The sequence below is a fragment of the Caretta caretta genome, chromosome 3, assembly GCF_965140235.1.
Source record: "Caretta caretta isolate rCarCar2 chromosome 3, rCarCar1.hap1, whole genome shotgun sequence".
Lineage (NCBI taxonomy): Eukaryota > Metazoa > Chordata > Testudines > Cheloniidae > Caretta > Caretta caretta.
The window spans coordinates 70371450-70398462 of record NC_134208.1 but is presented as its reverse complement, the minus strand read 5'-3'; the positions used below and the strand labels follow the sequence as shown (position 1 = coordinate 70398462).

General features: G+C 41.7%; 1 protein-coding gene across 3 annotated transcripts in view; it reads left to right on the top strand.

The window, feature by feature from the left end:
• The window catches only part of BACH2 (BACH transcriptional regulator 2), a 277018-nt gene that overhangs the window by 104109 nt on the left and 145896 nt on the right, over positions 1–27013 (top strand). For all 3 annotated transcript variants that reach the window (XM_075126582.1, XM_075126583.1, XM_048844992.2), the window contains one exon: positions 9507–9630. The gene's annotated coding sequence lies outside the window, so the exon portion shown is untranslated. The remainder of the gene's footprint in view (positions 1–9506; positions 9631–27013) is intronic.

The following is a 27013-nucleotide window of genomic DNA, read 5'->3' as shown; positions in this document are numbered from 1 at the left end:
ATTGAACTGAGTATTTAAATCAACTTTTTCAGTGGAACAAAAATACATAGCCATATGAAGTGTCTGACAATAACTGGTGATGTTAAGGCTAATAATTCTTTTGTGCCTTATCAGCGATTTTTAAATTAGTTCTCTGTTTTTACACATCAGGTTAAAATAAAATTGCCTGACATTGTTCATGCCAAGATCAGGGCTTGGGTTTGATAGCAACCTGAGGACTACACTTTTTCATCCTTTAAAAACCCAAACACTTTACCAAAGCTGGAGGATTTTAATTAGGTTTGAACACTGCAGGCACAAATTCAACACGAGGCTGGGCGGATTCAATAGACCAACAAGGATAGCTTTTTCTCTGGATTCTTATGGCCAGCTTCATCACTGATATGTCCTACATCATAATTAAAGCTACATATAAATATAATCCTTCATTAGTATTAGTTATATTCTACGGGATGCATCTATATTCCATATAAATGATCCATATAAAAGTTAAAAGAAAAGGAGTACTTGTGGCACCTTAGAGACTAACCAATTTATTTGAGCATAAGCTTTCGTGAGCTACAGCTCACTTCATCGGATGCATACTGTGGAAAGTATAGAAGATCTTTTTATACACACAAAGCATGAAAAAAATGGGTGTTTACCACTACAAAAGGTTTTCTCTCAAACACCCATTTTTTTCATGGTTTGTGTGTATAAAAAGATCTTCTATACTTTCCACAGTATGCATCCGATGAAGTGACCTGTAGCTCATGAAAGCTTATGCTCAGATAAATTGGTTAGTCTCTAAGGTGCCACAAGTACTCCTTTCTTTTTGCGAATACAGACTAAAATGGCTGTTACTCTGAAACCTGTCATAAAAGTTAAAGTTAACAAAATATTGGAAGATACATTGAATCTTATGCTTTAGTTTAAATCAATTTCTAACTGTAAATGTTTGGAAGGAGACCTGATGTGGGGGGAGCAGGTTATCCCACATCTTTCTGCTGCATGGTTCTTAAACCATCCCCTGAAGCATCTGCTGGTGGGCGCTGTCAGAGACAGGATACTGGATTAGATGGACCATGGGTCTGATCCAGCATGGCTATTCCTGTGTTTCCCATCAGCAAACATAGAGCTCATCTGGAGGTTTTGATAGAGCCCCCCATGACGGGAAAATAAGCCATTGGCTTTCAACCAAATGAAGGTTTCACAAACCTGTTTAGTTTCTTCAACTTTAAAGGGACTGATGTTCAAGGTAGGCTGAACAGAAACTTGAACCAAAACTTGTTTTCCACCCCCAGCCCTTCATGCACAGGGACCCAACCTTCCCTTCATTTAAGTGTTTTCTCTGTAGCAGAAAGCCACTTCAGAATCATGGAGGTGGAGGGGGTGATTTTTTTTTTTTAGGCCCTTCCCAGTGATTTCCACATGTGACGCCATACAGGTTAAGGTTCAGTTTTGGTTCAGCCCAGCTTGAGCATCTTACAGTCCTTTTAAAGGTTAAGAAATGAAAGAGGGTTTTGAAGCCTCCACTCAGTTGAAAACAAAGAGTTTTTCCCCTCTCAAGTGCCAGAGGACAGCTCTATCAGAGTGTCCCAAATTAACTGCTTTCCTGTTTGCTGGTGGGTGGAACGTCTCTCCACGGTACCACTGATGACAGTGGTGACCTTTAAATAACATGAAGATAATTATACAGCATAAATAGGGAAATTACTCACTTTCTTTATAGTCATTGATATCATTTGTCTTGGGAGTGAGGAAACTTTGATAAAACTGATCAGCATTGCAGTGTTTGGGTTATAGTAGAACACTAATTCCTGTAAGGCTGAAAAAATGATACACAATAATGCTGAATTCTATTCACTCGTCTCAACTATAGGGCTTCTGATTTTCAATATAAATGTCAAATCTAGGTAATGTTTCACTGTATGTTTCACAGTATATTATCTGGTATGTTATCACCTTAAATATGAGTGTCATGAGGAATGCAGAATATGATCCAAATGTTCCCTTCTGATTCTGGGATCCAGGGCGTGGGGCTACAGAAGTGAATGTGTTCTTCGGGGGGTACTCCTGACCCTGTGGAAACTGTTCTGAACATTGGGAGGATGTGTGGCTATGGGGTCAACCAACTTTCTACCAGATTCCCTCCTTCCCTCCATCCCTCAACCTGCAGGCAAAGCAGCAGAGTTAATTCATACTTAGTCCCTAGTAATTTACTTGGTCTCCACTCCCATGCTGATGAACCCCTGACCCCATCACAAGCTTTAGTGACAGGCATCCCCTCCTCCTGTAGAAGTTGAGCTGTCAGAGGTGTGTGGTACAAACAAGGGAACTATCCATGTAAGCACCTGGCTTCCAGTGGATCCCTCAGTACTCATAGGTAGAGTTGAGTAAAAACAAAAATTAGATTTCAAAATCTTTTGACAAAAACCGGAGACAAACATTCCACTAAAAATGTATTCAAAAATTCATCCCATTTGGAGTTTATCTTCCACCCCTCCCCCACAGTGGCAATAAAGTGCACAGGAAAGAAGAGGCCCATAATTTGGATAATTCAGGTAATTTTTGATGTAATAATTTAGATATTTAGTTTTCTTGTAGTATGAAGAAAATTAATGTTACCATCTGTGTAGAAGAAAAGAAAGTCCCAGCAAACTGATGAAGCAGACTAGTTAATACTTGGACTGTCTTCTGTTTCAGCCTCACAGCCTGAAGGATTGGGCCCAGCGGTATAGTATATTCATGTGATGCATTCTAAGCATATATAACTGTTTGGCAGTTGCTTTTTTTTTCACTTGATTGCTTTATGTTTAGAGAAGCAATCTAAGCTAATTGAGCATGGATTATATCATTTCAGTCAGCAGCACAGATAATGTCCAGCTTGCCCGCATGACGTAAATGTGTAATGCTGAGTAGTAGTCTCAGTGTCTCTGTTTCCATTAGATTTAGAAGAGTAATCAATTTCATTTGTCAGAATAAGGTCTCAGGTGGTGCAGAAATTCTTTACTGGAGCATATACAGGTTGTGTGCAAGTAGGAGTGGCTGTGTGTGTGCAAATCAACTTTATGCATGCAATGCAATACTAGGATTTTGTGCAGTGCCAACCTGAAATCAAGTCTCAAAAATCAGGAGTTAGAGCTTCTACTACATTGCTAAAATAGTTTGGTATGTAAGATAACGTTAACTTAAATAAGGTTTACATTTTTCAAGAAAAATGGGTATAGGCAAACTGTTTATGCAATGTGACCAAGTTAACAGGTCATCAGAAATCTCATTCCACTTAACGTTTTATTAGTATGTAGTAGCAGTAGTTTGGACTCAAGATTGCACAGGCATCAGCTTTTGAAGAAATCTTACACAGATCACTACTGCTGCTGTTCAGCCATATGTTGAGCAAGCCATTGCGGCAGGGGTGTGCAGTTACTTACATTAACCACTTAAATATATTGTGAGCTGTCCATATGAATACTTGAAAGCAAAAATGAAACAGTGTACATACTGGCCTGATGTTGAAAATTTAACTTTTGAATTCTTAAATTCCCCCATAGCACATCCAGATTACTTCCAGAAAATGTGGAACATCTTGCATTTTGAAAATTATCTTTTGCATTTATGTATGAGTAGACTGGTGGAGGTGATTTGGCTAATGAACAGAATGATCACTTACCTATGTTATACTCTGGGGTTAACTTCTTTTGCCATCATGGTTTTTTCTGCACTCAGTACCCACCCTGAGCTTTTGGTTTGTTTGCTGCTTTAGGCTTTTGGCTTTTTTTGCATTTATTTTTGCGTGTGGTGAGGAGCAGAGCTAAAAGTACTTAACCCTCAACTAAAGAAATCCATGTATTTAGTTCTCTTGTTTCTCCTATCTTCTTTTTGATGGCTTACCTTATTCTTCATTGGAGCAAGTTTAGGGCTTGTCTCCACTACCGGTAGGATCGACGCTGCGGCGATAGATCCACCGCGGGTTGATTTAGTGGGTTTAGTGAAGACCTGCTAAATCGACTGCCGATCGCTCTCCAGTCAACTCCGGTACTCCACCTGAACAAGAAGAGTAAGGGGAGTTGACGGGAGAGTTTCTCCCGTCGACCCAGCGTGGTGTGGGCCCTGCGGTAAGTAGATCTAAGCTACATCGACTTGAGTTACGCTACTGATGTAACTCAAATTGAGTAGCTTAGATTGATTCCCCCCCCGCCCCGTAGTGTAGACCTACCCTTAGTTAGCATTTCAGCAGGCGAACACTTCTCACATTTCAATGAGGAGCAGTGTTGCCTTGTTACTGAATCAAATGTGTAAACAAGACAGATTTATCCAGACATAAACAAGACACATTATTTATAATCTGCTACAGTGTGCTAGGTACTGATAAACAATAAACATCTTAAATACTGATGAATCAGTTTTGACCATAATCTTTTTTTACACATGGAACCTTACAGAAGTATTCTCAGTAAGAAAATGTATTCACTTGTGATATCACGTACGAGCTAGACTGTGATTAGAAACAACAAAAGCGTCTGTTGTAAGATTTATCTTTCCCTTTAAAGTGGGTGGTTGGTTGGTTTCCATGGCCATGAACAGTTAATATAGAATATTTTTCACTGGTCAGGTCTAAATGTGCTTGGAGGTAGGAGAGCATGAGCATCATGCGAGGTTATTTTTCATAGCATTCTTCATTGTTTACATAGCACAGGCTTCTTGGAAGGTAGTAAAGAATTTTTTAAAAATTGAATCTTCATGAAAATAAGCACAAGTTTAACTGACAGGGAAATAAGTGTCACAGGTCAACATGTTTTGTGAAGCCCAAATATTTGTGAAACTTGCACACCCTCAAACTTCGCAAGTTTGAGGGTTTGCACCCATCCCTAGTGTTAACTGTGAGGTGGCTGAAGAGACACAGTGTAACTTTTTTTTAACTAACAATTTATGTCTCTGTCAACACATGACACAGTTTGTCAAAGCTCTCTGCAGCTGCTGCTGCTGCTGTGAATTAATTTTGAACATCAGTTGTGAGTCACAAACATTTTCTGCAGTGTGAGCAACTTTTGGTATGGTGTGAGTTGTCAGACGCTTGATGTCTGTCTTAAGAAAAAAAAAAAAGGCAGAACAACTCATTGACTATAACAAAATGTATTCGAGATAGAACGGCAGAAATATGAAGTGCTTTTATTTCTTCCAGCCCAATCAGTTAAGCCCTGACACTTGGGATTTGGGTTTTCCTCACACAGTCAGCTAGTGTTTCATGTTAAGTAAGCAGGTGTGGCTAGTGTCGGGGAACCTTGACTTTCAGACCCATAGCCCTAAAAATGTCTGATAGTAAACTTTGTTTCTACACACACAAGACAGTTAGATTAGATGGGGGTCAGCTTTAGTCTTTTTGGAATCTGGAATGTATCTGTATTTATTGATTGCTTGTTTTCAGTGCTATAGAAATGAAGGCTGTTGTGTCTGATTCAGCTAAAGGAGTAAGGAATCTTAATAAAAGTTCCTAGATCATCAGATTCAGCTGCAAAAGTTAGAAAATACGTTTTGAACTAGGACATCACCTTCCCTCTTTTAAATGAGTATGGTAACTAAAGGTGGTCACTAAGCCCCCTTTTTTAGAACTCTTACATAGGGTTAAAACTTCCAAAAATTCATCTGAAGTCATATGCCCTTAGACCAGTATCTGCATGTGGATGGGGATCTAGTCATTTATTTTTAAAAAGGACTTAAAGCATTTAAGGAGTTGCAGCCACAGACAAAATGGATGGGTGAAAATCTAATATGGACTGTGTGGTATTGTCTCCTCTTTCCTGGGCTCATTATGGCAGTAGTATTGGCAGTAGCAGTTCAGCAATAGGAGGTGATATGTTGCAGATGGAATAAGGGGTTCACTACAGTCCAAGAAGGTCAGGGAACAAGAGGATGCCTGCCTGGTCCTGGACTTGACTAGCCACATTAAGTCTGAGCAAGGAACAGTTTCACTTCTTGGCCATCAGGAAGGAGGAACTGCGCAGAATATAGTGCTAGATATAGGCCAAGCTGCAGAAAGAAAGAAGGACAAGCATGCTGTGCATGGCTCAGTAGCTGAAATGAGAGCTGAGGAGCCAGGGATTCCCTAGGGGGGGCCACATCTTACACAGCAGCAAAAGTCCCAGTGTTAGGCAAACATTTTATCCTGTATATAGAATTAAAAGTCTCAGATGCATTTGAGCAAAATATTGCTGTATCAATGTAGCAAAGCCTCTTTTAAATCTTGGTGTGAGTAGAAGTTCAGTTTAAGTTCACATCTGCTGAATCTTGTTCAGGATTTTCTGTTTGAAATGCCTGATAAAATCATCCTTTGCTGCCTGCAACAGATTAGCACCCACTTTTAGCATTTTTCTGCTGAGTCATGAAGCATCTCGGTATCACTTGAATTCTTGAGTTTCTACGGAAACAGCTTCAAGGACTATGATGCACCTCATGAATGAATACTGTGTCACTTCATGTTATTAATCACTGTAACTACCAGAAATTTGGTCTGTACCTGCTTTTCCAAAATTACAGGAAGAATGTCATGACTGACAGATGGCCATGGGTTTTTTAATTTTCTATTTTTTTGGCTTCTCAGTTTGAAAGTAGATTTGTTTTTGTAAATGTCAGTTTGATTGGTAATTCCATAGCAAGTCCCTTTTGTAAGAATTCACATTAATTTCACAAATAAGACCGAAAGCGATTATTCAGACATAAACTGACAGATTTAAATAAACCAAGCAACAGTAACCTCCCAACACGGCGAGTATACATATTTGCATTAATTTGCCTAATCGCTGAATTGCTAACACGAATAACAATTAAAGAACATAGCTGTAAAAAAACCCCCAACTTTCTGCCTTTTATCAACAATGGTACCTCTTTTTTCATAGAATATCAGGGTTGGAAGGGACCTCAGGAGGTCATCTAGTCCAACCCCTTGCTCAAAGCAGGACCAATCCCCAGCTCAATCATCCTAGCCAGGGCTTTGTCAAGCCTGATTTTAAAAACTTCAAAGGAAGGAGATTCCACCACCTCCCTAGGTAAAGCATTCCAGTGCTTCACCACTCTCCTAGTGAAAAAGATTTTCCTAATATCCAAGCTAAACTCCCCCACTGTAACTTGAGACCATTACTCCTCGTTCTGTCATCTGCTACCACTGAGAACAGTCTAGATCTATCCTGTTTGGAACCCCCTTTCAGGTAGTTGAAAGCAGCTATCAAATCCCCCCTCATTCTTCTCTTCTACAGACTAAACAATCCCAGTTCCCTCAGCCTCTCCTCATAAGTTATGTGTTCCAGTCCCCTAATCATTTTTCAGAGTAACAGCCGTGTTAGTCTGTATTCGCAAAAAGAAAAGGAGTACTTGTGGCACCTTAGAGACTAACCAATTTATTTGAGCATGAGCTTTCGTGAGCTACAGCTCACTTCATCGGATGCATACCGTGGAAACTGCAGAAGACATTATATACACACAGAGACCATGAAACAATACCTCCTCCCACCCCACTGTCCTGCTGGTAATAGCTTATCTAAAGTGATCATCAAGTTGGGCCATTTCCAGCACAAATCCAGGTTTTCTCACTCTCCACCCCCACCCCACCCCCACACACAAACTCACTCTCCTGCTGGTAATAGCCCATCCAAAGTGACCACACTCTTCACAATGTGTATGATAATCAAGGTGGGCCATTTCCTGCACAAATCCAGGTTCTCTCACCCCCTCACCCCCCTCCAAAAACCACACACACAAACTCACTCTCCTGCTGGTAATAGCTTATCCAAAGTGACCACTCTCCCTACAATGTGCATGATAATCAAGGTGGGCCATTTCCAGCACAAATACAGGTTTTCTCACCCCCCCACCCCAATACACACACAAACTCACTCTCCTGCTGGTAATAGCTCATCCAAAGTGACCACTCTCCCTACAACGTGCATGGTAATCAAGGTGGGCCATTTCCAGCACAAATCCAGGCTCTCTCACCCGCCCCCCCACCCCCCCGAAACACACACACACACACACACACACACACACACACACACACACGAACTCACTCTCCTGCTGGCAATAGCTCATCCAAACTGACCACTCTCCAAGGTTAAATCCAAGTTTAACCAGAACGTCTGGGGGGGGGGGGGGTTAGGAAAAAACAAGGGGAAATAGGCTACCTTGCATAATGACTTAGCCACTCCCAGTCTCTATTTAAGCCTAAATTAATAGTATCCAATTTGCAAATGAATCATTTTTGTTGCCCTCTGCTGGACTCTTTCCAATTTTTCCACATCCTTCTTGTAGTGTGGGGCCTAAAATTGGACACAGTACTCCAGATGAGGCCTCACCAATGTCAAATAGAGGGGAACGATCACGTCCCTCGATCTGCTGGCAATGCCCCTACTTATACATCCCAAAATGCCGTTAACCTTCTTGGCAACAAGGACACACTGTTGACTCATATCCAGCTTCTTGTCCACTGTAACCCCTAGGTCCTTTTCTGCAGAACTGCTGCCTAGCCATTTGGTCCCTAGTCTTTAGCAGTCCATGGCATTCTTCCGTCCTAAGTGCAGGACTCTGCACTTGTCCTTGTTGAACCTCATCAGATTTCTTTTGGCCCAATCCTCTAATTTGTCTAGCTCCCTCTGTATCCTATCCCTACCCTCCAGCGTATCTACCTCTCCTCCCAGTTTAGTATTCTCTGCAAACTCGCTGAGGGTGCAATCCACGCCATCCTCCAGATCATTAATGAAGTTATTGAACAAAACCGGCCTGAGGACCGACCCTTGGGGCACTCCACTTGATACCGCTTGCCAACTAGACATGGAGCTATTGATCACTACCCGTTGAGCCCGACGATCTAGCCACCTTTCTATCCACCTTATAGTCCATTCATCTGGCACATACTACTTTAACTTGCTGGCAAGAATACTGTGGGAATCTTTTTCTCTTTGTTTAGTATATTTTAATCTAAACACAAGTCATGAAATCCTGGCCCCACTGAAGTCAGTAGGAGTTTTGCCATTGACTGTAATGAAGTTTGCATTTCATCTCACTATTATTTCAGAACATTCTAGGCTAAGCTGGCTGAAAAACAGTAAAAATGTCTTGCTAATTTTCAACATCATTTTTATTTAAATTCTTAATGTTGGAAAAAATTTCAACTTGGTCTACATGCAATGGTTAGAAAATCGCAAATATTTTTCACAAAAAATTCATCCGTTTTTGAAATTCAAAGAATTTCAACTATCTCCAATTCTAAGCAACCCTCCTGCACTTTCTCTATAAGCATTTATGTTCTTTACAACAGCAGATGTGAGGCTTGGTAGCTTGCTGGCTTCTTTGATGCATAAAATCCTTTATTCTTTGTTCCTGGGTGTAGTTAGATTTTGTAGTGTTTGTTGTAAAAGGAGGCTTGAGAATTTTATAAATTTCCCCATCAAGCTGCTTTTGGCCCAATGTGGTGAACAAAAAGACAACTAAATTTGAATATTTCTCACAAAAGATTTTGGTTTTGTTTCTGTTTCTAGGTATAACTATAGGTGTTTCTTAACGGCAAAAGAGTTGAGCCACACAACATCCAGTTGGAGATTGTAAACTGCCTAAAGGAGCAATTTGCTTGCCTGAAAAGAGTTGCCAGGGACTGTATGTTAGGTAAGTAGTTTTGCACAAGTAGTGTAAAGAGGTTTGTTTTTTGGAATCTCTCCTTATAATTTAATATGCTATCTATTTAACTGTAGCAATGAATATTAAAAAACTGCATCTAGGGCACTTACCTAAGACTCATCCCTTGGAAGCATTTCCAGAACGTTGCTGGCTAATTTTGAAGCTCCTGGAGACCATACATTTAAAACACTGTTCTAGGAACAAGTGCCCCTACACTTAAATCTAAAAAGAAATCTTAAAAAAAAGATCCATGTGGATCTCTTTGCCCCTTGCAGTTCACGTTTTCACCTCAGTGTGTTTGTCAGATAAATGACGATGTTGTTGTCCTCAATGGGTTGATCTTTTTGTATTTGTTTTTGCACCAGTATATTACAGTATTCTCCACTGCAAACCCCTAATACAGACGTGCTCCACAGGAGTAGATGGTGATTTGCTTTCCCATACAGTTTCTTCACTGGTAGATTTTTAAGTCCAGAAGGGACCATTAGATCATCTAGTCTGACCCCCTGTATATTAGAGGCCAGAGTATTTCACCCAGTTATAAACGAGGGTTCTCCATTACTGATGCTGATGATGCATGAACCAAAAAGAACATCGTTCCCCTTTCAGGTTTCAGGCTGAGTGTATGGGTGTGGCAGTTACAAGCATATTTTGTTTTATAAACTCAGCAAAATTGCTCTGGAAATCCATTAAGGCACACAAAAAAATGAAATCACTTCCCAGTGCCATTTTTAAAGTCACTTTCCAAAGTAGAACCAATTTTGATGTGGTTATGAGTTCAATTAAAAAAATACTTTCTCCTTTCCTATTTACATTGTCCCCCATTTTGTGATTATTGTGCATACAACAAATATTCATAACACTTCTACTACTTCTTAGACTGTAAGTTTCTCAAAATGGTCTTGTAACAACAATTGTCTCATCTCAGCTGAAGGGCGCGGCGGTAAAGTGTCCTAAGACTCAATCCTACCAAGTGTGACTCTCACATTTGAAGTTAAGCATGTGTTTTAAGTGCTTTGCTGGATTGGGCTGGAGCACTCAGCCCTTACAAGGTAGAGTCTTACATCAAAAGTTTTGAATCCCAGAACAGTTCACTGGGTCGTTCATCCTCCTGAGGTAAATACATTGGATCAGTTCAGTCTATTTTTTCTGGACTAGGTCTTTTAAAAAAAATCCCTTCTGCTCTGTGTAGACACTGGACACTTCATGTAAGAATAGAGCTTGTCCTGATGAGCTTGACTAGAATTTCCCCTCTCTCCAGTTCTGCATTGGGCTGTGTCTGCCAGCTGTCCCTCAGGCAGCCATTTCATTGGCGCTGTACATCTATAGAGCACTTTGGCAAAGCTATGCCAAGCCTGATTCTATATCTGTGTGGAGGCAAGGTAGAAGAAGGACCCATTCATTGGTGTGATGGTGCAATATGTTGGCTGAGGCACCTTGACAGTGGAATAGAGTGGGGAAATTCTTTGTGGAAAATTATATTTAAAATAAAAACCTACCAAGATATGTACCTTTTGACATTTGCTTATAATTTTTCTTGTCTGTTTGAAGTGTAAGCTCTTCTGTCTTGTCCTGTGTGTTGCTAAAGCACTTAGCAAAAGGATGCCTTGATCCTAAATGGCCCTGTGGGGTTTACTGCAATCGAAATACTAAATAGCTGTTATGATCGATTTTAAATAGAAGTTGGTTTAATGCTATTTTATATTTTTATTCTTGTAGTTCAGGCTTATTGGCATTCATAGTAAAAAGCTGGATTGTATTTTTGATCCAGTTGTGTATATAACTCACCTTGCAGTAGTCACAGCTCAATCCTAAACCAGATTCAGACTAGGTATCCCAGAAGAAGTACTGCTGTAGCAATTATAATGATTCGTTAAATCTCAGCTTTCCGAAGACCTTGATTCTCAATTCCAATACAGCCTTAGATCTCATGTCTTTGAGTTGGACTATATGTCCATTCAAGAATATGAAAAGGTTGCTTGTCCAGCCTCTGAGAGGTCTGAAATGTTACAGACCTCCAATATTTTTCGGAAGCTAAGTAAATGTTAATTGTTTCACAAGTAGCTTTTTCCAATTATTGAATAATGTTGAGTGTTTTCTATAAGCAATTGTTTTTTCAGCTGCAGCGTGGTATTAAATATTTTAGAAGGTTATTTTTGCGCTGTTCAGTTGCTTTATACATTTTAAGTTTCATGTTATTTTGTTATTTGATGGCTCTGCACACACAAGCTAGTGAAAGGCTGTGGTAGCAGAAAAGCACATGTGTTTTCCTGATGCCTTTATACGTTGTGGATATTTTAGCTGTAGCCCAATAAGCAGTTATGTAGTACATGGAATTCGTGCAAGTTTGTGGTATTATAGCATTTTTTCCTCAACTGTTTAGAACTTTCTTACAGAGTTGCATGTTGCATGCAGGCCACAATGACCTATTTTCTTTCCTCCCAAAAGCAAGAGCAGAGGGATTCATTCTGTGGGAATTGTTTCTTTGAGTATTGTCAGCTCATCATGAGCAATCTTTTCGTTATGAACTATGACATGTTAACATAGCACTGTGCACATTTATAATAATAGTGCCTTTCACCAAAGGCTCTCAAAACATGTTCAGATGTCAGTTAAACCACAGAACACCATTATAAAGAGAGATAAGTAAGTGTTCTTACCCACTGGGAAGTTTAATAAACTGAGGCACAGGGAGGTTAAGTGACTTGCCTAAAGTCATAGAGCCAGGAGAATACATTCTAGGTGTTCTGTCTCCTTGGTCTAATCCCTGTACTTTCTCCAGCTTGTTGCACATGCATAGAAATCCTAACCCTACTTACATGGACTGCAGCTTGGAAGTCTGTTTAAAAATTCAAGACTCTGGGCCTGATTCAGAAAAGGATTGCTGTTCAGAACAGAAGTTAAGCACTTCCTAGGTCCCACTGAAGTCAATGCACATGCATAAAATTAAATAAACCACTTGCACTTGCTTAATTGAGGCCTCTATGTGCAGTTTATAGTTCTGTTTTTCCTCCATTTATCCATTCTTATTCCATTTATTGCCTTATGAATGTTTCTACCTTTATAATTATTTTTACTGTAGGTCTGTGAAACTGCAAATGTAACTACTTTTAAATGTCCCTAAAATGTTTAAATGGAGTTATGGCTGTACAAGAAGGGAGAGATGCTGATAAAAGTAAATGTGAAACTGACGGCAAAAGAGGCTGATTAGAGGCTAATGTAAGCAGAAGAAAATAAATAGCAAAGGTTAAATTTTGATTAATATTACATTTCTTGGGTTTTTTTCCTTATTCTTTAGTATTTTCCTTTATTAATAATTATTTTACTGATTTTGTCCGTTGTTTAGCACAGCTTGTGCGGGGAAGGGGCGCTCCCCCTTCTCTTCTTTCTTTTCCCGATCTGGGCCTTTGTTTGTTTTTCTTGGGCCTCAGTCCCCAGCTTTGAGTACAGGTTATGCTTAAGACCTTGGGCTTCAAAACCTGCCAGATCTGCCATCTGTCTTTTCCTTGAAGCAATGGACATTCAAGCTGCCTCGGTTGCCTGGAGACTCCCATCCCCTCCAAATGTAAGATCTGTTCAGGATTTAAGAGCAGATCTAAGAAGTTGAGAATGAGCTTAAACTCCTCTTGATGGAGCACTCTCTGAGACCCTCAGGATTCAAGTCAACCCCTATACATTGGATCTGCCAACAACGTTTGCTTTGGTTGTAAGCAAAGATCCTGAGGGGCCCTATCGTACCATTCAGACCATAAAAGAAAAGATTCTGTTCTCCAGAATGGGACAAGAGAAGGGGAAAGTCACCCCCCTGGTGTTGAGCTTAGGAGACTTTGCATCTCAATATGGGTACTGCTGAGGGTTTCATTCCTTCTGGTACGGACACCACAGCACCAGCTAAGAAGCCGTGTACTGAGAAGTCACTTAAAATAGCACCGGCATCGGCACCAGAATTCAGTGCCTTTGAAACATAAGTACTCCAGAGCTGAGTCAAAAATCATCATCACACAATGATAGTACTTCAATACTGTCCCCAGTTACATCCAACATATTGACTCCTGAGGATTCTGTCCAGAATTCTCAGTGTTTTCCAGGCTCCTATTCCAAAAAGACCTAACACTGGAAGAGCCTGGATCATGGCTACTGACAGTTACCGAGAGACACTCTCCACCAGTACTAACTCACTTTCCGGAGCCTCGGTCCCTATCATCTTCAGTGGTGACTCATCCTCTGGTATCAACACACTCTCCACGCAGGCTCTTTGTAGGTAGCGAGAGAGATTTTCAGCCAGTACTGACTCATCTTCCAGAACCACTTCACCAGCCAACCAGCTTTTGGGTCCTGCTGCACAGCAGGATCCTACAGAAGAGCAAGAACCCCCTGAAGAAGATGAAACCCCACCTTTCCACAAATCCTGCTCCCCAGATGAAGTTGTCAGGCTTCCCCAACCATCTTACCCCGATGATTTTAAAGTCTTCCAAGACCTTATGTAACGTGTAGCAGACACTTTACAGCTTCAACTGGAGGAAATAAAGAAACCCCAGCGTTCCCTGGTGGACATCCTTCATATGTCTCCTCGGAGCAAGTTCGTCTTGCCCATTAATGATGCTCTGCTGGCTCCAGCATGCGCAGCATGGCAAACTCCAGCTACTATCCTGCCTACATGTAAACAAAGCGACAAAAATATTTTATTCTACCCAAAGGCTCAGAGTATTTTTTCTCCCACCCTACACCAAGTTCTCTGGTGGTCAAGGCCATTAATGAATAAAACAGGTAACATCAGTTATATTCAACACTGTCGGACAAAGAGCTAAAATGACTGGACCTTCTGGGCTGTATGAACTACTCCTCGTCCTCTTTGCAGTTTAGAGAAGCCAGTGACCAAGCTCTGATGGCAAAATATGATTTCACAAACCATTCTAAGTTCTTGTCTTTTACTGAACACTTCCCTAGGGATCAGAGGGAACAATTTCAGGCACTCATTACAGAAGGCCAGACAGTTGCCAGTGCGTCTCTCTAGGCCTTGCTTGATGCAACTGACACAGCTGCACGTTCCATGGCTATGACAGTAATCGTGCTCCAAGCTTCCTGGCTCTCTGATCTCCCACAGGCAGTACAAAATGCTGTCGAGGACCTTCCTTTTGAGGGTCCCGAGTTTAACAATGCCATGGATGGGTTCTTCCATTCTCTCAGACTCCCAGGTGACATAAACTCTGGGCATCTATACACCTGTGAGAAAAAGAAGACACAGCAGATTGCAGACTTTCAGCCTACAAGGCCAGCTGAACCACCCAGGAAAAAGCCCAGATTCACTAAGAAAGGGCTGTCTTCGACAGCAACTTCGCAGTCAGTGAGATTCTCAACATCTCTCTTGACCCATTGGTCATGGGTCAGGAACTATTTCCTGTTCCAGATCCTACATTTCACCCTTCCCCTCTCAACCCTTATGGGGATCGTCTTTCCCATTTTCTACCTTTTGGGAGCTCATCGTCTCAGATAGATGGATCCTGGAGGTGATTTCCACAGGCTATTCCATCCGGTTCAGCTCCTTAACACCCGCTCATCCCCTGTCCCTGTTCCTCTTCAGGAATCTTTCTCACAAGGAGCTCCTGAAGCAGTAGGCACAATCCCTCCTAACCCTAGGGGAAATCAAACCTGTTCCACCGATCTTCATTGGCAAAGGGTTCCGTTCTTGGTACTTTCCAGTCCTGAAGAAAAATGGAGGAAGAAGACCAATTCTAGACCTCAAGACTTAAACATGCTTGTCTGTGCTCAGTGGCTCAGAATGGTAATCCTAGCAATGATAATTCCTTCTCTGGATCCAGGAGATTGGTTTGTCTCCATCAAGCTTCAGGACTCCTTTATTTTCATATTACCATACATCCCTCACGCAAACAATTCATAAGTTTCGTGGTAGGCAGGGAGCACTACCAGTATCATGTCCTACCTTTCGACCTCTCCGCTGCCCGAAGGGTCTTTACCAAGGTCCTGTCAGCCGCCCCAGCCAGTCTTCGCTAGGTGGGGATAATTGCCTTTCCCTACCTGGACAATTGGCTCTTGAAAGGTTGCTCGTTTCTAAAGGCACAGACAGCAACCAGCAAAGCCCTAGCTCTGTTCCACTCACTAAGCCTCGCTTCACTGTTCTACTCTCATGCCCACTCAACACACAGGCTTCATCAGGATCACTCTTCTGCTACCAAGGTGTACTTGTCTAAGGACAGTTTTGCCACAATGTCTAACTTTGTTTCAACAATACAGCAAAGCCCATGAAATGCAGCAAGGGCTTGCATACAACTTCTGGGCCATATGGGAGCCTGTACAGTTGTGACACCCTTAGCAAGACTACGCACTTGATGTCAAGCCTGGCTGAGAACGGTCTACATCCCCAGCAAGCACAATCTATCCAAACAGCTGTCCGTACTTCAGAAAGTCCTTGATTCTTTAGATTGGTGGAGAAATGCAAAAAAACGTGCGTGGGAGTTCCATTCCTTTAGCCTCTTCTTATGAGGATCATCATCACCATCAATACTTCCCTGATAAACTGGGTCTCTCATTCCCATAACCTCACAGCTCAGGGCAAATGGGCACCTGAGGAGGTGATCCTCTATATCAACATGCTAGAGCTCAAAGCAGTTCACTACACTTGCCAGCACTTCCTACCCCATACCAGGGGCCACCCAATCAGAGTAGTGCTGGATAACGGAGCAGCAATGTATTATATCAGTTGACAAGGAAGAGCAAGATCCTAGTCCTGTTGCACCAAATCTGTAAAACTATGGAATTGGGGCATATCACGCTGCATAGAGATCTCAGTGGTTTATCTAACAGGATGACAGAACATAGTGGTGGACTCCCTTAGCAGGCACTTCTGCACTGACCAAAAGTGGAAGCTGAATAACGAGGTATTCAGAAAGAAATGTCTGTCTTGGGTTCATCTAGCGATAGATGTCTTTGCAACTCCATCCAGTCTGAAGTGCAGATGATTCTTCTCGAGGGAAAGGAGCAGCCACAAATCAATGAAAGACACCCTGATCATTCTTTAGCCTTGTATATTGTTATATACTTATTCCCCTCATGCTTCTCCTGCACAAGGTCCTGAACAAATTGAAACAAGAGATATTCATAGCCATCATAGCACCAGCATGCCCAAGCCAAGTGTCATTTGCAGAGCTGTAGTTCGTATGCCCCTGTAACCAGTCCTCTGTCTTCCCCTGATAGCAAATCTCCTCATCCAGGAGTCAAGATCCATCACCCACCCCAATCTCTCAGTGCTTCACCTCAAAGCGTGGCTCCTAGTTGGCTCTCTGGTGGGAGTGTTTTATCCCAAGCTTCATTCTTCAAAGGAAGAAACAAGCCTCCATGCACTAGATGTTAAAAGATCCTTTGCCTGTTACCTCAACTGGACTCGGCCCTTTAGGACTTTCCCTACACTCTTCATCTCAATTGTAGGACAAATGAAAGGGCATCTGATTTCCTCCCAAAGACTGTCTAAATGGGTTGCAGGATGCATCTTGTCCTGTTAAAAGTCTCAGGGGTTCATCCCCCACTGATAGTAATTGTTCACTCCATCAGGGCTCAGTCTACCTCTGTTGCCTTCCTGAAAAATATACTTGTTTCAGATATCTGCAGGGCAGCCACCTGGTCTTTGTTGCACACATTTTCCCAGCATTATGCTCTCTTGACTGTTTCCAGAGATGATGTGGCTTTGGTGATGCTATAAATTATACTGAATCCGCCACTTCAACACCTTCCTCTGTAATGGAGGTACTGCTCGGGAATCTCCTGACATGGTAAAGGACACTACTCAAAGAAGTAGAGGTTACTTACCTTGTACAGTAACTGGAGTCCTTCAAGATGTGTATCTGTATGCATGCTCCATTGCCCCCTCTCCTTCACCCCTGCCTCAGTCTCTCACTGGACTTTCGTGGGTGAGAAGGAACTGGAGTGGCAGTAGTCTGCCCCCCCATATACCTCATACCAGAGCATGAGGGTGTCTAGGGTGTAGACCATGGATAAATATCTTTGAACAAGAGTGTACAGATGCATGCACATGCTGATATGGAGCACCCATAGTGGGACACATCTCGAAAAACTCCAGTTACTGTACAAGGTAAGTAACCTCTTCCTCCTGAATTTCAATATTTTAGGGGTGGAGGAGGTGATTCTCCAAATAACTTGTACATAAATTCCCACCATTTGACCAGATTTCTAGTAACACAAATTCTTTTTTTAAAAAGAACTAGATGCTACCATGTAGCAACAGCCATTTTAAGCGTCAGCTGCTCTCAGCCCTCTTCTTCCCATTGCCCTGCTTTGCTTCCGCCATCACCTTCTCTCCATAGTTTTCTGAGTCATCTGTATCCATTGGATACTCACATACTTGCATGTGCACACATGCCAAAAACGTAGCCATTCACAGTATTTGGATTGCACATGGATATCTCTGTGTATTAAGACAGTAGTAAGTCTGGCAGAGGTGAAGACAGCTTTGAAACTGAATGATCTCTCAAAGATGAACTCCAGTAATTCAGGAAGGAAACAAAAAAGGATGCTAGGTCATCATCTTCAAGACCTTCTGGCAGGCCACACATTTGCAGTAGTGTCCTTTTAGTAGCAATCATAAGAGCTTAAACTTATCTTGAATAAAAATTAAGTGGGTCAGCTGGCCTTTCAACCTCTCTGTTCCCCTTTTCAGCCTCTGCTAAGCAAATACTCATTTTGGAGATTTTGATATGAATGTAACACAGTTCTCATGCTAATTCTGATTAAGGAGTCAGAAATTATATGTAAAGTGCCTTTGATATGCAATTTTACCTGTTAGTGACAGTTCTCCCCCAAGTGCTTGAGTACTTTTTCTTTTAGAAGAGAGTACAGAATGTTTAGAGTGCTTCATTCTCCAAAATACTAGGAAGGCTACTTTACAGGCAGGCTCATGCTCAGCTTGGAGGGACATTTTTGTTTGACCTCTGATTACAGCACAGCAGCTCTTTCCCTTCTTACATGCTCCTTTATCCTTTTTTTCCATCTCCTCTTCTTCTGTTCTTTTCCAATCTCCATGTCTACATCTTTCCCATCCATCACCCAGTCACTGCTCTTATTAACTAGATTTATTTCTTCCTGTTCTCCCACATTTCTACTGCTTTCCTCTCTTCACTTTCACAAATCTTCTATTCACCTGCTCTTCTGAAACTTCCTTTTAGCTGCTGATGATATCCGTCGTCCTAATCCTGGTTCCTGGCACAGACCCACACTGCCCTCCCATCTCTGCCACACCTCCTTACTTTTCTACCACAAGTCTTTTTTAAATTCCTATCTCCTGCTACTCCTCCATCCCTCATTCTGCTCCTTCATGAGCTCCTCCTCTGCCTCTATTAAGCTGTCTACCATTTATGGTTTTACATCTCTATATTCTCATCCTCACTGACCTCCAGCTGCCTCCTATTGACTATGTCTATCACTTCCCTTTCCTTCAGAGATCTCTCCTTTCCACACACATCATGCTCTGTAGCCTGCAGGCATGGTAGCCTGGGACTCATCCCTTGTGTCTTGCCATTTTCAGCTCCTCCTTCCTCGTATTTATCCCCTGTCTCTGAACTGCATTCAGTCTGGCTCTTCCTGCCTCGCTGTGTTACTATGATGCATGGACATTTTTCTCATCAAGTCACTTCGCTGTCTTTTCCTTCAGCCTCCTAAAGCTCTGCCCCACCTAATAGGCCAGCACTCCTCTATAATTGCTCCACACTTTGTTCCTAGCACCATGTTACTTTTTTGCTTTATTACTCAGTTGGGCCCCAATTCAGTAGAGCACTTCCGCAAATGCTTATATACCACTGAAGGAGAAGGAAAGGGAAACCTTGTCCATTTCTCTTTAATCAGAATGATCCAGCGAACCTAATTCTGAACTTTGACACTGGTGCAATTCCATTGACTTCAATTGGGCAACTCCTGATTTACACTAATAAAGATTCAGCATGAGACCCAGGGAGGGGAGAGGTGGAGGTTTGGAGCAGGCACCTGGATCTAATCCATTTGTTTTCTTCCAAACCTCCAAGTCTGAAGAAAGAGAATTCTCAAATAAGAGAAAAGACATGTTTCTATTCAATAAATTCAGTTTGTAGCTATCTTAGGGATTCCCCACCGCTTGAATTTAGTTGGGGATTGGTCCTGCTTTGAGCAGAGGTTTGGACTAGATGACCTCCTGAGGTCCCTTCCAACCCTGATATTCTATGATTCTGTTGGTGACTTAAGAATATTAAGCAACATGCTTCAGTCACCAGTCTCTACCTCCATGTAAAATGGTTAAATTTTAAAAAAAACAGTAACTCTCCCACTTGGAGGCATGATGAGCAAGTTGTGGCTATCTAGCCAAAAATTCGCAGGCATCAGATGAAACACAGTAAATTCGTTACTGAAAAAAGCAGGAAACAACTGTCGTCATCCCCAGACACTTCTCCTATTCTTCTTGCTCTCCAGCAAGATGAAACTTTATTGATCTCCAATCCTGGATAAATATGTCGAGTCTTGGCTATCAGTTATTCCATGTTAAATAGTACCCTTCCTGATTTACAGAGGAAAATTACTTTTTCAGTGTGCAGATCAGGGCTTGTATACACAGCGGGGTAATGTGCCTAACAGGAATGTGATTTCTGAGTGAATTCATACGTTGTGCATTAATTGGTCCGTGTAGACCCTGCTGGTGTGCTCTAAAGGTTCTCAAGTGCCCTTTAGCATAGTACTGTCTCAAACAGCACCACATTAAAGCGCACTAGTGCGCACTACCAGGGTCTACATGGACCAATTAATGCACAACACATCTGTGCACTTCAGAAATCAAACCCTTATAGTACATGTTGCTGCTCCACGTAGACAAGCCTTAAATGACTTTAATAACTGGTTACTTCCAGTAAGTGTGTGGTACTAAAACAGCAATGGACAACTAATCTAGCACCAAGTTTTTTGAGCTTTACTCGACTAAGATCTCTACTTTCCCTCTAACTCTCCACTACTTCCCACTCAGTTGTTCACACTGTAATACAGGCTGCTCCAAAACCCCACTCCTGTGAAGACTGGCAGCACTGATTCACAGAGGCCAGACAAATGACTCATAACTAAGACAGAGGGAGGATGAGAGAACAAACAACACGTGAAAGAAGTGTAGTCACACTGTGTAATGTGCTGTTGGAAGGTGCTCAGATACAAGGTGATGAGCATGCTTTAAGACTCAATATAGAGCAGAACAGAAGAAAGCTAATGACAAAAGTGTCAGTGCTGGTAGGTCATCCCATCCAGGGCTCTGTCAAGCCCGACCTTAAAAACCTCCAAGGAAGGAGAGTCCACCACCTCCCTAGGCAACGCATTCCAGTGCTTCACCACCCTCCTAGTGAAAACGTTTTTCCTAATATCCAACCTAAACCTCCCCCACTGCAACTTGAGACCATTACTCCTTGTCCTGTCCTCTTCCACCACTGAGAACAGTCTAGAACCATCCTCTCTGGAACCACCTCTCAGGTAGTTGAAAGCAGCTATCAAATCCCCCCTCATTCTTCTCTTCTGCAGACTAAACAATCCCAGTTCCCTCAGCCTCGCCTCATAAGCCATGTGTTCCAGTCCCCTAATCATTTTTGTTGCCCTTCGCTGGACGCTTTCCAATTTATCCACATCCTTCTTGTAGTGTGGGGCCCAAAATTGGACACGGTACTCCAGATGAGGCCTCACCAATGTCGAATAGAGGGGAATGATCACGTCCCTCGATCAGCTGGCAATGCCCCTACCTATACATCCCAAAATGCTATTAGTCTTCCTGGCAACAAGGACACACTGTTGACTCATATCCAGCTTCTTGTTCACTGTAACCCCTAGGTCCTTTTCTGCAGAACTGCTGCCGAGCCAGTCGGTCCCTAGTCTGTAGTGGTGCATGGGATTCTTCCGTCCTAAGTGCAGGACTCTGCACTTGTCCTTATTGAACCTCATCAGATTTCTTTTGGCCCAATCCTCTAATTGTCTAGCTCCCTCTGTATCCTATCCCTACCCTCCAGCGTATCTACCTGTCCTCCCAGTTTAGTGTCATCTGCAGACTTGCTGAGGGTGCAATGCACACCATCCTCCAGATCATTAAAGAAGATATTGAACAAAACCGGCCCCAGGGCCGATCCTTGGGGCACTCCACTTGATACCGGCTGCCAACTAGACATGGAGCCATTGATCACTACACATTGAGCCCGACGATCTGGCCAGCTTTCTATCCACCTTATAGTCCATTCATCCAGCCCATACTTCTTTAACTTGCTGGCAAGAATACTGTAGGAGGCCGTGTCAAAAACTTTGCTAAAGTCAAGGAATAACACGTCCCCTGCTTTCCCCTCATCCACAGAGCCAGTTATGTCGTCATAGAAGGCAATTAGATTAGTTAAGCATGACTTGCCCTTGGTGAATCCATGCTGACTGTTCCTAATCACTTTCCTCTCCTCTAAATGCTTCAGAATTGATTCCTTGAGGACCTGCTCCATGATTTTTCCAGGGACTGAGGTCAAGCTGACTGGCCTGTAGTTCCCTGGATCCTCCTCCTTCCCTTTTTTAAAGATGGGCACTACATTAGCCTTTTTCCAGTCGTCCGGGACCTCCCCCCGATTACCATTAGTTCTTAGAGATAATGGCCATTGGCTCTGCAATCTCATCTGCCAACTCCTTTAGCACTCTCAGATGCAGTGCATCCGGCCCCATGGACTTGTGCTTGTCCATCTTTTCTAAATAGTCCCAAACCACTTCTTTTTGCACAGAGGGCTGATCACCTCCTCCCCATGCTGTGCTGCCCAGTGCAGTAGTCTGGGAGCTGACCTTGTTCGTGAAGACAGAGGCAAAAAAAGCATTGAGTACATTAGCTTTTTCCACATCCTCTGTCACTAGGTTACCTCCCTCATTCAGTAGGGGGCCCACACTTTCCTTGACTTTCTTCTTGTTGCTAACATACCTGAAGAAACCCTTCTTGTTATTCTTAACATCTCTTGCTAGCTGCAACTCCAAGTGTGATTTGGCCTTCCTGATTTCACTCCTGCATGCCTGAGCAATAATTTTATACTCCTCCCTGGTCATTTGTCCAATCTTCCACTTCTTGTAAGTTTCCTTTTTGTGTTTAAGATCAGCAAGGATTTCACTTTAAGCCTGCCATATTTAGTATTCTTTCTACACATGGGATGGTTTGTCCCTGAAACCTCAATAAGGATTCTTTAAAATACATGACTAACTCTGCCATTACAATACGTCCTTCAGGTGATTGTAAAATAAAAGGAGAAGTGAACTGGTTTGTCTGGTTTATTTATGATGGCAATAGAATCCATAGTGCATCTCTGAGACCAGAAGCCCTGTTATGTTATGGACCAAATTATATAGACTGGATAAACTCTGAGATCAGCTTACTCATAAAACATCCTCTTGTCTTACCTAAACCTGAGTAGAAAAAATAAATGTGGGGAAACAAATATTTATTGAGAACTTCCTCTTACTATTTACCAAATAGGAAGCTGTCTTATGCCAGTTTTTGCATAGAAACATTTGTTGGCAGGTTTACACCTGCTTTTATACCCATGTGTACAATAATCAAGGAGGGCTTCTTTACCTAAGTACTCATTAGTTTTCCATTAGTGTACACAGATGTCCAGCATCGGATACAGTAGGATTTTGTTTATCTGAAAGTCAAAGGGAGCACTGAATAAGTGTTCGGCTTGCAGAACTTAAGGAGAAGCGATGGAATTTTCTGTCTGAAATACTATTTGGCAAAGAGAAAGAGAGAGACTTTTGTGCCTAGTGATGTGGTATTTTTGGGTCCTGCCCACTGGCTCCATGAACAATAATACACTACAATATTGCATTGTACAACATCCACCATACAAATTCTACCCTAAACACCTTCATGTAATTAAAAAACACAGCTACAATGATAAGTAATAGTAGAATGAGAAGAAAATTAATGGGTAGGTTTTTCAGGTGGGATTTGAGAAGAGATTGAGAGTTGAAAAGGGAGAGAGAAACCCTCAGGTTTTTCCATGTGGCCAATGTAAACTTTTTGGGTCAGGGAACAGCTTTTTGGTGTGTGTGGCAGGGGGGTATCACAATAATAGGCGCTATCACAATAATAAACAATTATTTAAAATACAAAGAAAAGGGCTCTTTCACCAACAGTAGTGAGGTTGTGTGATTCTTTACTTGAGAATTTCAAGTGAAAAAAATTAAACTATTTCAGAATGCATTTTGATACAAGATTAATCCATATTGATAATTACTGAGCAACTTGAAAGTAATAGAAGACTTCATCACTGTGGCACAGTTGGTATGTATATATTTTTTAAAATCTTCACATTTTCCTTTTCCATGTAGGAGGAAGCGGGATGGGGAGAGAGAATACTGTACTGTTGTTTTTTGTTTGAATTACATTGATATGGAGAAGCAGAGGGAGATTACAAGGTAGCATTAATTATTTTTAACTGCCTGTATCTGTTCTTGTCTTTATAAGGAATGATTTTGTTTTGTTCTCCAGTGCCCTTACTTTTTTTTATCATGATATTTAGGAGTTGTTGCAAAATAAACTAAACAGGAACCACAACAGACACAATTACTCACCTCAAATTTTGCCTACCTATCCTACAGCAAAGTTAACATTTACATATGTTTGTACACCACCCACTGGTATGCAGCACTAGACTGGAAAGGTTTTGTTAGTGTTGGCAATGCTTTCTTGAAGCCCGCTGCTAAGTCTATGTTGCATGCCTGCTTGAATTCCAAAATCATTGTACCTCCTCCTTAATCCCTGTTCCTTTTTTACTCTTGCTTTCTTTTTAGTTTACTTTGTATCTTGGGGCAATAAACTTCAAACACTTTATGGAAGTCAGGGTCAAAAAGCCCTGTTGTTTTGTGTTTTGCTAAACCTGGTTGTCCATACTGATACAGGGAACTAATTAGATGCACAGGCCATTTTCGGATCTGGCCAGCATGATCTGTCTCCTACCTCCAGTATGGGAATATCTCCATCCATTTCCTTCCAAATTTAGTTGAAAGTAAGTGAACTATTGTAATGTCCTCAGGTAAAATATGAAAGATCCCCTTTAGGAATCCCTAAATGAAAGTTTGAAGATTGAAGCTACCCACTGGATTTTAAGTTTGTCTAAATAAATGTGTGGTTATAAACATGATTTTTAAAATAGAGTTTATATGAGAAGCCATCTTATAGTCTCGTCATAGCTTTCTTTCATTAACCAGCTTTAGTCTCCAGTTATCTGCTATGTTAAAGGGCTCGAATAAGAGCATGCATTAAGATGTTTTCCCATCATACATACTCATTACATGTTTCTATTGAAATACCCTTGTGTTCCCATCCAAGCATTTTTCAAAAAGAGAAACTACACTTTTCGGACGCATTTTATTAGTTTCCAGCCAACAAGTCACCTGTCTTTTTCCTCTTTGCTTTGTTCATCTCTGCCTTCTCCTTTCCCACACCTACTCCTTTTGAATTTTGTGTATTTTCTCTACCTGCTCCAGCACCCTCCTTGTTCCTGCCTTTGCTTCTCCTCTTATTTCTATGCACTGTCTCTTCCTTTCCCCTCTTAATTTCAGTGCCACCCCTTTTTTGTTTCATGCTCATTTTTCTTTTCACAGGCTCTTAATATTATGTTGTTCTCATCCCTCAAAGCCTTACTATGAAGTGCTGGAAATGGCTCCCTCTATAGCCCATCAATACTGATTCCTTCCATCATCCATTTGAGGATATGTTACTATAGAGAATGTAAAGTGCAACCTCTTAAAGGCTCAGTGTACACTCTCATTAATACTCCTAGATCTTACTGGCCTTAGGAGCGACAAAGACTGCATTTAGTCCTGAGTTAATATGTGGTGCCTGTAGGCACTGGTGCACCACCCAGTATCCTCCCCCTCTCCTCACTGTTGGTGTCTCTTCCCCGTAGGTTCCCCCCCCCGCCCCAGTCTGGTTCTTTCTTTCTCCTTGATTGATCATGTACCTCTGCTGTTCCTACATGCAGCTGTCCTGGCAGGAGAAAAAGAAAGAAGCTGACTAGAATCAGAGATTAGGATGATTTGGTTCAGTTCTGCTACTGCCACTAGGAAAATACATGCAGGCTTCACCACAAATGTTTCTCCCACTGGAGAATTTCTAAAGTGCAGGTTGGCATAGCAAAATGGAGGGGTCCTTTGCTATGTTGGAACCTTGTATTTAGAAAATGAGTCATAGTATTGTCCCTCTTTTGTTGTATAGATGATTACCTAGGTATGACATTGCACCAAATGTAATTGTTACAAATACATTCCTGGTATAGGAATTCACATTTCCTGAATTATCCCACTTATCCTGTCAGTAGTCTAATTCATTTCTCCTAAGTTAGCCAAGAACATGTCTTTGTATGAAAGTGCTACTCCATGGATGCTAGATGATGTAGTTTGAGCAGAGTGCCTGTGCTTCCTCCATCAACAATAGCCACAGAAAGGCCATTACACCAGCTCCCAGCACGAGCACCATGGTGTTCCCATGCTTGCTTGGGACAAAGGTACTTTCCTAGAAAGCATCACAAATGGAACAAAAGAATTTTAAGCCCAAAGCAGATTGCGAAGAGTTACAAAGGGATCTGACAAAACTGGGTGACCGGGCCACAGAATGGCAGGTGGAATTCAGTGTTGATAAGTGCAAAGTAATGCACATTGGAAAACATAATCCCAACTATACATACAAAATCATGGGGTCTAAATTAGCTGTTACCACTCAAGAAAAAGATCTTGGAATCATCGTGGATAGTTTTCTGAAAACATCTGCCCAAGGTGCAATGGCAGTCAGGAAAGCTCACAGAACGTTAGGAACCACTCGGAAAGGGATAGATAATAAGACAGAAAATATGATGCCGCTATATAAGTCCATGTTGTGCCCACACCTGGAATACTGCCTGCAATTCTGGTAGCCCTATCTCAAAAAAGATAATTAGAACTGGAAAAAGTACAGAGAAGCAATAAAAAATGATAAAGGGTCTTGAACAGGTTCCATTTGAGGGCAAATTAAAATGAATGGGACTGTTCAATTTAGAAAAGAGACGACTAAAGGGGGATATGATAGAAGTCTATAAAATCATGACTAGTGTGGAGAAAGTGACTAAAAGAAGTGTTATTTTGCCCTTCAAATAACACAAGAACCAGGGTTCACTCAGTGAAATAGGCAGCAGGTTTAAAACAAACAAAAGGAAGTACTTCTTCACATAACGTACCGTCAACCTGTGGCACTTGTTGCCAGGGGATGTTGTGAAGCCAAAAGTATAACTGGGTTTAAAAAAAACAACCCTAGATAGGTTTATGGAGGATAGGTCCATCAATGGCTATTAGCCAGGATGGT